Consider the following 15,195-nt stretch of genomic DNA (forward strand, 5'->3'; position numbering starts at 1 on the left):
CCTGATCAAGGGGCTAGGGTGTGCCCAGCATTTGGATACAAATAACTGGGCAGGTGAGGAAGAGAAAGTCCCTCTGTACCTAAACTTATGATCACATGACTGAAAGACAAGGGCGGCGATAGAAGATCTCGACAATGTGTGGTAGCCGGTAAAATCAGGGAGTGATTAACTCTGGTTGGAAGAGTGGGAGGAGATTTCACGAAAATGTCACTTGAATTGTTCCCTGAAGAATGAGTAGGAGTTTCCCCCAAGCAGAGAGAGAAAAAGAGAGCTTTTTAGGCCAAGGTTCAGTGATAGAGCAGGAAAGTGGTGAGTCAAGGTCAGCAGGTGCACAGAACAGGAGGGAGAAGCAGAGGGAATAGGCTGGGCTCATCGCTTGGGACCAGACTGTGTCATGTGTCACACAGGATGTGGTTTGAGGCCACATCTTTTAGGCAATTAGGAGCCAACGATTAGCCACACCTGGGTTTGTCTTCACAGGCAAAACTCAAGCAGGGAAGCAGAGAACAACAGAATGAGGAAACTGCTCAGGGCACCAGGACAAGCGAAGGATGAAGAAAGCTGGACCTAAGGCAACTAGCATGGAAGGCAGGCAAATGTGAAGACATTTCTGAGGTGGGATTTGGTGAATGGTCAGAGAAATGAAGGAAGCAACAGGTGCCAAGATGACTCTGAAATCTCTAACGTGGACCCGTGGGGGCCACCGGGTGATGGTAACGGAGGCGGGGAGGCTGGGAGTGGAGACAGTGTGGGGGAAGGGGAAGGGAACTGTTACTGCATTCGCTCCTGATAGTCAGTCGTTTTGGAATCTGTTGAGCGTGAGGCCCTGTAGGACATCTAGAAGAGGAGTGGAAAATGTAGTCCTGGAGTTGAGAACTGAAGAGCAAGCTGGAGATGAATGTGGGTGATGACTAGAGCCATGCGAGTGGATCCACCAATCAGGGATGGCTTATAGGATGAACCAAAACAAGCAGATACAGGGGAGAGCCAGCAGCATAGGAGGTAAGTAAGAAAGGTCCAGAGAAAGAGAACAGGGAGAGTAATTGAATATCCCCCATGCCAAGAAAAGGCAGACATTTTAAAAGGGAGGAATAACTTGGGTGGTCAGGGATGTCAAATGGGGTAAAGAGAAGAAACAGGAGAGGGCCTTGGGGTGGGCTGTTAGGACAGCACCACTGACCGTAGTCAGAAAGGTTGCAGGAACGTTTGGGGAGCAAACGTCACAGAAGTTGAAGAAGAAATCAGAAGTAGGAAGTAAAGAAAGTGAATCTTTTAGGAAATGTGACATGGGAAGAAAAGAGATCTGGAAATGATTTGAGAGAATAGGTAAAAATCCAGGAAAACTCAGATATGCACATTTGTAGAACTAAAAGGACTTCCTAGGAACCCAAAGCAAATCACGGTTCGGTAACTTAATTTAACCAATGAACAATATAGAATTCTCATTTGTACCCTAAAGTTTAATTGCTTATAACGTGTTTTCAGATCCTTGAACTAAAAATATCACATACAAGTAAAGATTTATTCTAAGGTATCTCAATTCTACATTCCCATTTCTCTAAACTGCAATAATTTGAACAAACATTGATAAAGAGTAGTGTGTCTACCTATTTGTCTCTGTACATATTATTTTCTTAAGGTAATTATGTTAAAGTAAAAAAATGTAAGTAAAAGCCCTCTCATTAAATGAAACATCCAGTCAAATAGAAACTAATTTTTACCTAGAACTAAGTATTCTCAGCATTGTCATCAAATGATCTTTTTGCCAAAGAACATAAAAGTCATTTTAAAAAATAGGTAAAAGGATATTCATTAACTAGTCACTGTTACCATTTGTCTTAGTTTTTTTCCTTTTCCCCAGCCAAATTATAGAAACTTCATTATGAATAGCATGGCTCTATTTTCAGAAGAGCATATGCAACTTAAAAATTAGTTGGATGGAATAAGCTTCTGGAAAAACACGTATCGACATAATAGCCGCCATTTAAGAAATAATTCCAGAAATGACAAGAAAATCCAAAAGCCCACACAAAAGAAGAAAACGTCAACAAATCAAATAACAAAGTGGTGACTTTCCTTTGCTGTACAGCACCTCCTGTCACACCCGACAATATAATCTTCCCAGTAAATGGACATAGCAAGCAATGAGAAAGAGATCGGGAGGTGAGTTTATTTTCTATAACCACTTAACGCCTGCTCTGTTGAAAAAATAACACTTCTGACAAGGCTTCAAGATTCAATTTGGAGAGGGTAATAAAAATGTGGAGAAGTCCATGAAACTGTTTCGTCCATCTCTTGCAGCTCACCTTTCCCTATATCGGAATACAGGAAGACTTGAAAAGTAAAGAACCCCACAATGATGAGGAAGCAATCTGTCTTAAACTGAAAAGACCATCTTACTCCAAGAACCTTCAAATGTTTCATAGGTGTAATTCTTTTCAATTGCTCCTGGGAAGAAGAGAGGAAAGAGACACAGAAAAAAAAGCTAGAAGAAGCAAATATTGTTACCTCACCACGTAGGTGAGAATCCCAAGGTCAGTGGGAATGAACGGTTTGTCCAAAGTCCCTTGAAAAGTCAAAAATCTCATGACATACTCGAGAATCACTTTTCCCATGCAACACCCGCTCTGGGGCTTGAAAACATGTTATAACCTTGAGAGAATCTGAATCACATTGAGCTACATAATTCCTAAGGGCTACACGATAACATCAATAGAAAATGAAGCCAGGTTCAAAGCCAGGTTAGAGGGTTTCAGCAGGAAGAGCAGGATTCGGCTCTCACCTCTCCTAACCTACACCATCCCAATGAGCCTCGACCGTGTCCTCTGATAGGATGCGTACTCTTCATATACAGGGTGAACAATGTTGCCACTTATCCTGTCGTCTTCTATAACTTCCTAGGTTATTTTGTTTGAGGCTGTAAAATGAATTGAAATGGATTTATTCTAAAGAATAACTGAGTGACTGAACAGTGAGGGCCCACAAGAGTGAAGAAAAGTGAAGAAACCGAGTAAATTAGCATTGAACCTGCCTGAGTATTCAAAGTCAAAAAGTCCTGAGAATTAAATAACCCAGGACAAGTGAAGCATGTGTGTTCACGATGGGTGGAAGGAATGTCAAAGGAAACCTCAGGGACTAAGGCAGTGGAATGTATAAAGAGCAGAGGGAAAGAGACTCAGTGGGTAGTGGTTGAAATGCCCTGCCAGGCTCCAACATGCATGAATTTTAGTCTATGCTTACAACGGAAAACCTGTTAAAACCAAAGCGAAGGCTGGGCAGCATTAACATTCTAGCTATGTGTATCATACAGATTTGTATTTTGGGAGAACGTGCTAGTAATTTAGATAAATATGGAGTGTTTGATGGATTGAAGGTCTTAAGTACGATTGTTTTCCAATTTATTTCTCTCCTAACCCTCTACAAGGGCCAACCAAGCTCTTCAAACATTGTGCAATGGTGTGTATAATAACCCCATTTAGAGACAAAGCATGCAATTCTATTATAAAGAGAATCTATCTTATGCAACAGAGACTCATTTGCTGTCCAATGTATATTGTCTCCATAAGCCAGCGGTGGCATAACCAGCTGCCTTGTAATACATATCCTGTCCTTCTTCATTAAGCTGCCTCCATTTCTTTTTAAACCAAGTCAATTAATTTGTCACTGGGTTAGAAGCACCATATGTCAATGAAATATCATAAGAAAATCATAAATAGTTTATTATTTCCCCACCAACAAAAGATTTCATCTTCAGGTTGGCATTTATTTATTCAGAGTTTGTTCATAAAGCACATCAATATAATTTTGTAGCATGCCTCACTCTTTAAATTATTTTATGAACAGCTATACTGGGAAAAAGGCTAGGCTATTAACGTCAAGAGACTAGCTTTCTCTTTGGCTGATCACGTCTTGCAAGCATTAACCATACTATGTCCATCCTTGAAATTATGTTCTCTTCTTAGATGTCCCAGTCTCTCAGTTGGACAGACTGTCAGACATACTTACAGATTCTTTTGTTACAAGAGACTCTGCCAATTTATGCTGGATAACAGCATGGCTCATTGCCTATATTGGCTGAGTATAGTGATAAGAAATTAATTATAGTATTAGTTTCAAATAATGCTGTCACGAATGGTGACAGTCTCTAGCCTCATATTGGAAACTCAGATACAGAATCACTCAGACTTCAGGTATTTGTATTTTATCTGACTAAATTAAAAGTCTACATTCTGAACTATCTATGTAAATAAGAGCCAGTGCTATTCTGGGTAAAATCCAGAGGAAGAAATTGAGTTGCTCACAGAACTCCATTCCCCACTGAGCTACAATTTTATATTCACTGTGCTTACATTCCCTCTTTTGCTTTGCAACTTCAGCTGAAAACAGAAGGTAGTTCACGTTCAATGTGCACCTTAATACCTCTTCTTCCTCAGCTCGCCTACTTGAGGCAGTAACTAAGAGGAGCTAATTTATTCCTTTTTAATCTGAATCTGTGTTTGGCAAATGCCAGTGCATTGAATTCATCAATTTGCCTGGGTGAATGCTGGGAATAATCGCCTCACCCTGTGAACTAGCTAACTCAGGTGAAACAGGCAGCTTCCCTTCTAATTCAAAGGCACACACTTAATTACACCCACCTGGACCAAAGCCCCACTAACATGCTTGGATATCACATGCTCCAAGGAAAGAGACACTGTCTTGCCTTTGCTCTAGCTCACACAGTGGGTTCAAGATAAAATGAATTTTTTTTTTAATCCCATAACCAATGCTTCTGAGAAAAGCCTACTTCATAGAATATACAGAAAATCTCTTTTCCAAATGTCAACAGATGCCATTTTTGTTACTTCAGTATTTACTCTTTATGGTTTCATTCTTTCTATCGAATTGAATTATGAGCCTTTAAGGTCAGAATCACGATGGATCTTTCTATACACCTCCATACTTACTATTGTGCTCTACTCATTCCAGGCGCTCAGTCACTTTGCTGCTTGCACTTATATTGTCAGCAAACTATGCCCATAAAACTATGCCCAACACATCAACAAAGATAAGATATATTTATGTTGAGAACTTTTACTTTAAAAAGACCATTGGGCAACATCTTCCAATTAGCAGAGCTTGTGTAATTCACCCCAGTGAGCCAGTAGTATGTTTCATACCTTTGAGCTAAGTTTTTTTCATTGTCTGTATTGTATATAACTCAGGAAATAACTCGTTGTACAACTTTGATCTCTTAGTTAAATGTTTATAGTGGTTTTCTGATAGTGCGAGTGGTTTCAAATACTTTTTAATTCATAAGACTTGCAGATGTATTTAATTAATTGGCTCTGAAAATTCTACTTGTGTGTGCATGTGCATAGTGATACATGTTAGAGTGAAAAATGCAAGCATAACTCTTAAACTACAGCCTGCAACTTAATAATGTGTTGACTTTTTACAACAGCCTACTTAAACACAGAAATTCTAATTGCACAAATAACTCTTCAACACTTAAAGAATGCAATACATTTTTTGCCTCTTTGCTTGGTTTCAGTCCTTTTTCCATCCTTTCACCCCTATTCATAATTCTTAACAAAAGACGAAAACCAGTTTTAAAATTTTAAGCAAAATTGCTTTCCTCTCTACATAAAGGAAACTCCAGAACACTGCCTAATTCATCTAGAATTGCCTGTTTTCATTAACAGGAAAATAAATCAGAAACTCTGTGAACATATTACATTTCTATCTAGCTTTAGAAAAGGGAAAAATAATGGCTAATATCTTGGGAATTTCTTGTTTATTAGCTTTATAACGAAGTGTCGGCTAAACTGAACTCTGGATCTATCTTGTTTATTATGTCATGAAGTGGTAAAGCCCCTTGGAGAGGATAGGAGATGTTGAATTTGGGGATGAAACAGAATTACACAGCTGAGTTCCTTATGAGCAGGGAACTACTTGGTTACACAGTGGTTCTTGGCTTCCGATGTACATGATTAAGTGTTTTATGAGGCATGTGAGAAATCTGCATGCACTAATCTTCACCATTTTTGTAACAATATGAAAAATGCTTCTGGTGCTTTCTGACATAAGCAACACAAACTTTCTTGAGAGAACTTTTTGGAAAGGATTTTATTTCCAAATGCAAATATATGTTTATGAAATCCTATACAAAGTATATAATTGTCTAGACAAGCCTGAACTTCATTACCCAAACTGTCGACTTATTTCACCTTTGACCTTACCTAGCAACTGAATGTACGTGAAGAACTTGCACATATTAAATAATGATACTGTTGATTTTTCTTAAGCCTGTAATGAAATGTCTAGATAATCAAGTCGACTAGGTTTCATTTAGTACTAGTACTATGTACAACATTGTGCTAGTTTCATACAAAAATAAGTAAGGCCAAAAACTTAAAGGAGCTTACTATTTAGCTGAGGAAAAACAAAGAACTAAGCCATAAACAACAACAACAAAAAAAAAAAACCAGAGTAACACCAGGTCGCCAAAGAGATTCCAGAAATGTGTGATGTGTGGGTAGGTTCAAAGGTTAAAATGATATCCATTGAGTGACCATGGCAAGGGAAATAGTTTAGATGGATCTTGGTGAGAATAATCATAGAAACAATAATATTTGTATTCATGAATTAGAGAAGGGGCTCGCAATCAACAGACAAATTTAATAAAGTCACTTGAAATCAATCCACTTACAATGTGATCAATATTTATAAGATACAGTAAAAAACAAATTTGAATGAGATTTTATTCCTTGAAAAACTGATCCGATACTCATAAAAAGGTTTTTTGTCTTATTATTTAAAACTTTATGTTTTAAATTTAATAATATACTTACTAGAAGAAATAATCTATTAAAATAATAGGGGTTTTGACATAACTAACAGTATTATAGTACAATTGACTTCCTTCATATATCTGACTTTCGTAATACAACTTTTTCTTAAATTTTTATTATAAAACAACCATACAAAAGAACATATTGCACTGGTAACTATAAAGCATAATAATAAAATGAAATAGAATATTATCAGTTGTGTAGAATCTGCGTATTCCTTCTCCATCCCATCCCTGTGCCTACACAAATGCTACCATTAGCCAAGATAAGCACCATTCTGAATCCTGTCACCATTCGATAGATTTTTTCATATAGTTTTAGTATATATCTACAATTTAATTTTGTTTTGTTTTGAGCTTTATAAAAATATATTCGTGTACCTAGTTTTCTCTGACTTGGTTGTTTTACTCAACAGGATTGTTCTAAGATTTACTGATGGTGTTGTGTGTTTCTGTTTATGTCATTCATTCTATTGGATGACAACTCCACAATGTACTCTTTCTCCTGTTGGTGGACATTTGGATTGTTTTCAGAATTTTGTCTTCATCAACAATATTGCTATAAACATTCTTGTGCATATTTCCTAGTTCACAGGTACAATTCTTCCAACATGTGGACCTAGAAGTGGAATCGGAATTGTTGTATCTTAAAGATAAATGGATGTTCAACTTTATAAGATAACGTAAAATTATTTTCCAAAGTGTTTAATAAAAATCTCCACTGGTCTGCATCCTTGCCATTGCTTAGTGTTGTCAGGAATTCCTAAGCAGAGGACCTGCTATGCCATACGCAGACTCCTGATCCACTGAAATTATGAGATAATGTATGTTGTTTTAAGCCGCTAAATTGATGGTAATTTGTAACAGAGCAACAGATAACTAATACAGACATTTTAACTTTTGTCTCTCCAGAAATAGTAAGGTGGTATCTCAATGTGGGCATGAATTTAATTTCCCTGCTTATAAAATAAGGTTGAGCCCCTTTTTCAGGTTTATTCACCATTTGTGCTTCTTTTCCTGAGAAATGCCTATTCATGTGTATTGTTCTCCCATTTTTCTACTGAGTTGTCTTTTTCTTATTGATTTGTAATTCTTTATATATTCTGAATAGATAAATATACATATAATTGGCCTTGCTTTCTTTATGACCTCTTTTGAGAAGCAGGCATTTTTAATTTTAATGTAGTAAGATTTATCCATAATTTCTTTTATGATTAATGCTTTTTGTATCTTAGTTAAGTACTCAGACCAATTATTTTTAAAAGACTAGTTTTATCAGAAATATTCAAAGCTTTCATTAATTTTTTTTAAATTCCCTCTTAATCCTTTGATATTTAAAACATTCTTTTTTGAGATATCTGCAATTATACTTGTTCAATTTTCTCTTTTTCCACCAGATGCTGATTTGTCATTGTCTTTATATATGATGCCAGCATTTTTTAAAATATCACTTTTATTGATTTCATGAGATCTGGCATCTTTTGCAAAGTTTACAACTTTACAATTGCTTTACATTGTGTTTGCATTCCCTGCCGGGTATGAATAACATTGAACAATCCTACTGAAAAAGAGAGACCAATGATGTCAAGATGGGCAGGAGTTAGTCACATAATGCTGGGAGGCATGTCTGAATAGGCAATAGTCATAAATGGCAAATTCATTAGTGAATGTATTTATATGATGATAACATTCCCTTTCCTGAACAATTTGGCAGAATTGGGCAAAGAATACTGGAAAATAGTAACAGAAGCAATAGCAGCAGCTCTCATTATAGAACAGGTATTGTGGATGTGTCAGGAATGGTACTAAGCTTAATGCATGTGTTATTTCAATAACTCATCACAACAAACCTGAGAATTGTTTACTCATCTATTTAAACGTACATTCATTTGACCATTCATTCACCCGACCATTCATCTATTCATCCATTCAATACATGCTGATAGATGCACCAGTCACTGAGCTACACTCTGGCATCATCATCACTGTTGTCATGGTTGTTCTCATTGTCACCAGCTGCCATTTATTAAGCAATTACTATATGTCAGTTACTTTTCATAAATTATATTCAATCCTTACAGCAATTTTATAAATCAGTGGGTAACTTCATTTTACACATGGAGAAATAGGTTAATTGACCAAAGTCACTAGTACTAGAGCTATGAAGCAAACTTAATTCCAAAAGATCATAATCCTACTTCTATACTTTTATTCTCAAGGAATTTAGAGTCTAAGAGACAAATGAGTCAATAATATGTTGTGATGGCAATTCTAAACAGACACAAATATTACCACAAGAAAAAGAGAAGAGACAACCCTAAAAAGAAAGGCCCCCGAGATTCCATCAGTAATGGTCCCTTACTTCTCAAGGGGTTCATCTGCAAAGGCCGCCTGGCTAGGCCAATATGTTTCTTTCCCTTGGATGGATGGACAGATAAATGGATACGTAGATGGATGGATGAGTGGACTCCTCTCTCTCTCTCTCTCTCATCCTTGCTTCTTGCTTCTTTTGTTCAGGTGTGAGTGAACTAGGCTGCATGAATGTTGGGGTTCTAGAGAGAGAGAGCCTAGGGCATGCTTCAATCAAGTACATATTCCTTGGTCCTAAAACGGGCTCCTTCCTCAGGCCCTGTCTAATTTGTCTAACTTCAAAGAAGACGTTGAAGCCTCCTATCCTTCTCTCCTTAAAGCCTGGGTTCAAGAATCAAGCCAGACAGTGAGCTCCCAGCTTCCTCTTTCCAATGTGCCGCTGAAGTAGGAAATATAAGGGAAGTTCTAGAACCATAAATAATTAATGAGGCCTATAATATGAATGATCTCTTGCAGACTAACAGGAGAAGGCAGAATGATTCCAATTATTCATAAAATAATAATTATAATAGCTAACATTTATTGAGCACAAACCACAAACTCCAAAAACCACTTTATGGACATTATCCATGTAACCCTCATACATCAGCTCCATTTCACAAATGAGGAAACTGAGGCTCATCAAGGCTAAGTAATTTGCCCAAAATCACACACCCACAAATAACAGAGCCAGAATTCTAACCCAGGCCAGGGTGATTCCAAGTCTGGACTAGCACACTCTCAGTTTCTTCAAGTCCATTGTCGAACAACCTCCTTCTACCATTCTCAGTCACCAGCCAAACTAGAGAGAGTGAAGGGTCAGAAGAGAATACAGCAGCCATGCAAACTGTACATTGACGATGACAGCTACATAAAGAAAGGCCCTTACACAACCAAGTTATTAAAACATGCAATGGAGCCAATGAAAGGCAGCTAGGAAATCTCACTGACATGGAAAATTCTTTGAAATAGTGCAGAGTTTTGAGTAAGCCAAATTAAATTTTAAACCAAGCGATATTCTGATGGAATTCTACAAGTTGAAATAATGCCAAGTGATGTGAATATTGCAATTAAATCCTACAAAGTAACAGGACCAGGAGATCACAGGATGGGCTCAGAGCAGAGAGGGCTCCATCCTCTCTTTGCTCCCTTTCATATTCCCTGTATGTCCATTATCCTGAGTCATTGTCACTCTCTCATCCACTAGGTTCATTGAAGCCTCCTTGCTTTTGCACTGTCCACTTATTTCTCTAGCATGCCCTTCCCCCACTCCCACCTTCCACTCCTTGTCAAACCTCCTCGTCCATCAAAATCCTGCTCAAAGTAACTTCTGTTGGGAAGCCTTTCCAATTTCCTCAACCTAACTGCACCCTTGGTGTTATCACAGCATTGTTCGATATTTTAACCTTAAGTTGACTGAGTCATATTCCTCAGTTCACAATACATTATCATCATTGGTCCATCTATATATATAACATAAATAACACTATAATAAGCACATTCAGTATAACATATTTTTATACAACTGATTTGTTTTCTCTGGATTAAATCCTAATGTAGAATTTCTGAGTCAGAGTTTGCACCCTATAAGGTCTTTAATACCTACTATCAAACTCTCTTCTAGAAAGTTCACATCAATTTAAACCCCACCCACAGTATATAAAAGTGCCTAGTACCCCAAAATTTTTGCTAGCACTAGATATCATCATCTTTTTTATCTTTGCCAATTCTGATAGGTAAAAAAAAAGGATAATTATTCTTTTAATTTTCATTTCTTTGCTTACTAATATTAATCATATTTTTGTTTATTAGCCACTCATATTCTTCCTTCAGGAATTGGTTGCTTATGATCTTTACCAATTTATTCACTGAAGTGATCTTTTTCAATTTATTTATAAAAGTTCTTTATGTATGAAAGTTTTTGAGCATTTCTCTGCCACGTTCATTGTAAATATCTTTACTTTTGTCGTTTTTCCATTTTTAAAGTGTTTTCTGCTGTACCAGTGATGTTCTAAACTTTGTATGTAGACAAAGCTATCACTCTTTTCCTTTGTGACTTCTGCCTTTAGAAAGTCTTTCCTCTATCTTTAGGCACATGCCCTAGAAAGATGTTCACATATGTGTACAAGGAAATTGGTACAGGAATGCACACTGAAATAGCTTTTACAATAGTGAAAGTTTGGAGAAAAAATTTTTACCATAAATAATAGATATAGTAGAGATACACAACAGAATTACCTATATCATCCATGTGTATCAACATGGATATTTCCCAAGGGGAAAAAAAAAAGAGAAAAATGAATAATAATGCATGTGGTATATATAATACCACATGTATAAATGTAAAATACACCAAATAATTTTCTATGTTGTTTGCAGATGCATCAATCTGCAGAAAGAGCATTAAAATGTACTGAAGAAATACACTTCAAATTTATGATAGTTGGTGCCTCTATGGAGGGCAGAAAAGAAATGGGACTCTGAAGGGTACAGAGAGGTCTTACCCAATCCTAAAGACCTACTTACTTTATTTTTTAATCTGAAATAAATGTGACAAACATTACTATTTACCATTTTGAGTGAGTAGAAGGTATGTTTGTTCTATTATAATCTACTTTACTACATTAACACTTTTCCTCAAGTGAAAAAAGGGGAGCTTTCCCTATTCTCGAAGAAAATATAGAAATTTGATTTTTTTTCTAGAACTTTTGTAATTTTTTTAGTGTATAGGATGAAGTGAGATTCTAATTGAATAAATGAGTGAGTGAAGAAAAAATGAATGATGAAAGACTGACTCATCTAAATAACTAATTCTCTGCCAATCCCATGAGTGCAATCATTCAGATTACATAAACATGCTCAGTAAATCAAAAAGAACTTAAGAGTCAAGCTAGTACTCAAGCGATCATGGCCATAAAACAGACCTGTGCTGATCAATACCATAGCCACTTGCCAGATATGCCTATCAAGCACTTGAAATGTGGTAGTCTGAATTGATATGTGAGGTTAAGTATAAAATACATACCAGATATTGTGGACTTAGCATTTTAAAAAAGTAAAATATAGCATTAACAACTTCCAAAATTTATTTCATGTTGAAATGACATTATTTTTTATAAATTAGGTTAGGCAATGTATGTTATTAAAATTAATTTCACCCAAATTTTTTACCTTGTTATTGTGACTACCAGAAAATTTACAATTACAGATAGGGCTCACATTATATTTTTATTGGACAGCACTGAAATAGAGCAATAATGTTGTTTTAGATCTAAAATTGTGAAAGAAAGAAAAAAGTCCAGTTTTCATATTTGCCTAATCTAAATGCAAACCAATCACCTCTTTATAGAAATAATGGCATAAAACTAGGTAAAAAAAAAAAGTATGAAGTCATTATGCTGTAGAGCTGACAACTTAGAAAATTAACCTTACACAAATTGTTCCATAAGGTACTTAAAACTTTAAAGAAGTGGAAAATTTTGTATTAAGTTCTGTAATACAAAATGGATTCAGAGAGAGAGAGAGTGAGAGAGAGGAGAAAGAGAGAGAGGGAGGAGGGAGGAGGAAGAAGGAAGGAAGGAAAGGAAGGAAGGAAGGAAGGAAGGAAGGAAGGAAGGAAGGAAGGAAGGAAGGAAGAAAGAAAGAAAGAAAGAAAGAAAAGGCAAGCAAGCACGCGAGAAGGTAATGTGAAAAACAACCACCACAGAGAAATGATATTTTTGTTTTCGGTCTCCTAATGTTTGTGTTGCTCCGTGGATCACTGCTGTATCGGCTCACGTTATTTAACAGTCCTCTTTAATGCAGTCCTCCTGACTGAAAAGTCATGATTCTAGTGTAACCGTATTGACACTAAGACCTACGTTCTCTACTCATGGTCAGTGAAAGCTACCAAAATATAATTTCATAACTTCATGTTATCAACTACTGTGAAGGGAAAATATCTACATCAGTACTTAAAATCCCTTCTCTCCTAACCTGCAGCCACTTTTACATCCTTGACCTCACAATGCCTAGAAAAACTTCTTTCATGTGCTGCCTGTTTATCCATCCCTCACTGTTATCATGATTCTGTATCTTAAAAGCCAAGAGAACTAAGTCTGGCAGGACAGATTCCTCCCCAGCCCTGAGTGGGGAGGGGGATCTGACAATGGGAGGGCAAAGCCAGAACTCTACGAAAAGGAAGGGCTGCGAAAAAAAAATAAGTTTGTATTTTGTGTCCTGTCCAAACCAGCCAAAGCCAAGAGTTGTAATTCTATGCATAGCTAAAGGGTTAACATGGATAACTCAACAGATTAAAAGAACAGGTTTTATAAAACATTAGCAAGGGATGGCACAAAAATATACCTTGAGTCAATTTTTATTTAGGAGAAATTCAAATTGTATCAGACCTTGCAGAATGCAAGGATTTCACAAGTCAGAGAGCTTCTGGAATAGTTAATATTAAAGAGGAATTCAGACTTCTCCAAAGAGGTGCCATTTGATTTTTCAGAAATGACACTTAACCAAGGAGACCTTAAATAACAAGAAATTTTTGGTAACCAAATTTGGAAAATAGGATCGGAAAGACTGAGATATGCACTGGCTTTTTTTTTTTTCTTTCTTTTATCTGGTTGAAATAGTACACTTGAAATTCCATAGCTGGTTAAATGAATGTCATTAATTCAAGAGCGAGCTTTACATGCTCTAACTTCATGTCTCCCTTCCCTGAATGCCGGCTCCTAACGTATCATTTCTCTCAGTTCATTCTCTGCCCTCGCTAGGACCTGCAATCACTCAACCCTCCCACTCCACTCAGCCCATTAGCCTCCTCCTGGCTTTAATGTTCTGCTCTCCACACCTCTACCCTGGAGTCAGACTTCCCAGAGCCCCCTACACTTTCAACTCCCTCATCCCGATCAACCTTCTGGCCTGCCACACACAGTCCCAGTACTACCCATCTCCTTCTGTCCAATTCCTCAGCTCCCAGGCCACCCAGTGCTGCTGGAAGGCATTGCAGAACTTACGGAGTGGGGCCATTACAAATTCGAGCTAGCACATTGACAGTTCCTTCTCCCTACTCAGCAATTCTCATTTTTATTTCTGTTAATAGGTGGATATCACCTCCTCAGCAACCTCCTCCTACCTCTCTCCTCAGGAACCCAATTTCAGCTCGGTCACACTCACTCTCTGCAAATGACCTGATCTAAACAGATAGAAGGTGTCTTAAGAGTTCTTGACCTTCGTCATGAGATACTGGCACTACATAAATCCTCTTCCATGTCAAATGAGAGCTGGTTGCCTTCATCCTCTCTCCTGGTATGTGAGCATGAATAAACATGTAGACCTAGAGCTATGCACATAAAACCACACATACTAAACCCCTACACACACACACAAACATACACATCCACCTTGAATCTCCTCCTTGCCTTCTGGGCTTACTCTCTGCACTGATGTCTGACACCAACATCAATTTCACCCCCTCTCTCTAAACTGTTTATCAAGGATTGGAAGAGCACGTGTCACTCCATTACACTCAGGGAATGGGGCTGCAACAAAAAGGGTCAGGGGGCCTGGATGTTTTATTCTGTGTGTTTCTAAACTCTTCGAATCTTTTATAATGCTAGTGTTTTATGTGTGTGTTTTAATTTTTTTTTTCTCAGTCTTTCGTTGCCAAATTTCTGACACGAGTAACTTAAATCTACTGCCCCCATTCTCTCACCATCTCTTTCCTTCTGAGCTCTTAGCAACCAGGCTTCCATGCCCAACAATCTCCCAGAACTGGACTCTCAAAGGACACCAGCATGTGACTTCCTTGTGGCTACATCCTTCCCTCAGTTCTACTTCTCTTGGTGGATGTCAACAGTGATGACTTACTCCCCACTTGAAATTCTCTCTTCCCTTGGCCCCTGTGAGACTACCTCCTGAGTTCCATTGGAAAAATTGAACACATTTCACTGAAGGACCTAGCGGACAGCCAAATGGTCTTTCCTTTTCCTTCTTCTAAAATCAAGGGAAGTGAGAGGAGCTGCAGA

At 37.4% G+C, this 15,195-nt stretch overlaps 1 protein-coding gene across 1 annotated transcript in view; it reads right to left on the reverse strand.

The window, feature by feature from the left end:
• The window catches only part of CFAP58 (cilia and flagella associated protein 58), an 87,235-nt gene that overhangs the window by 6,810 nt on the left and 65,230 nt on the right, over positions 1–15,195 (reverse strand). The gene's annotated exons all lie outside the window — the stretch shown is intronic.

This window comes from Pteropus medius, unplaced genomic scaffold (assembly GCF_902729225.1).
Source record: "Pteropus medius unplaced genomic scaffold, Ma_sr-lr_union100, whole genome shotgun sequence".
Lineage (NCBI taxonomy): Eukaryota > Metazoa > Chordata > Mammalia > Chiroptera > Pteropodidae > Pteropus > Pteropus medius.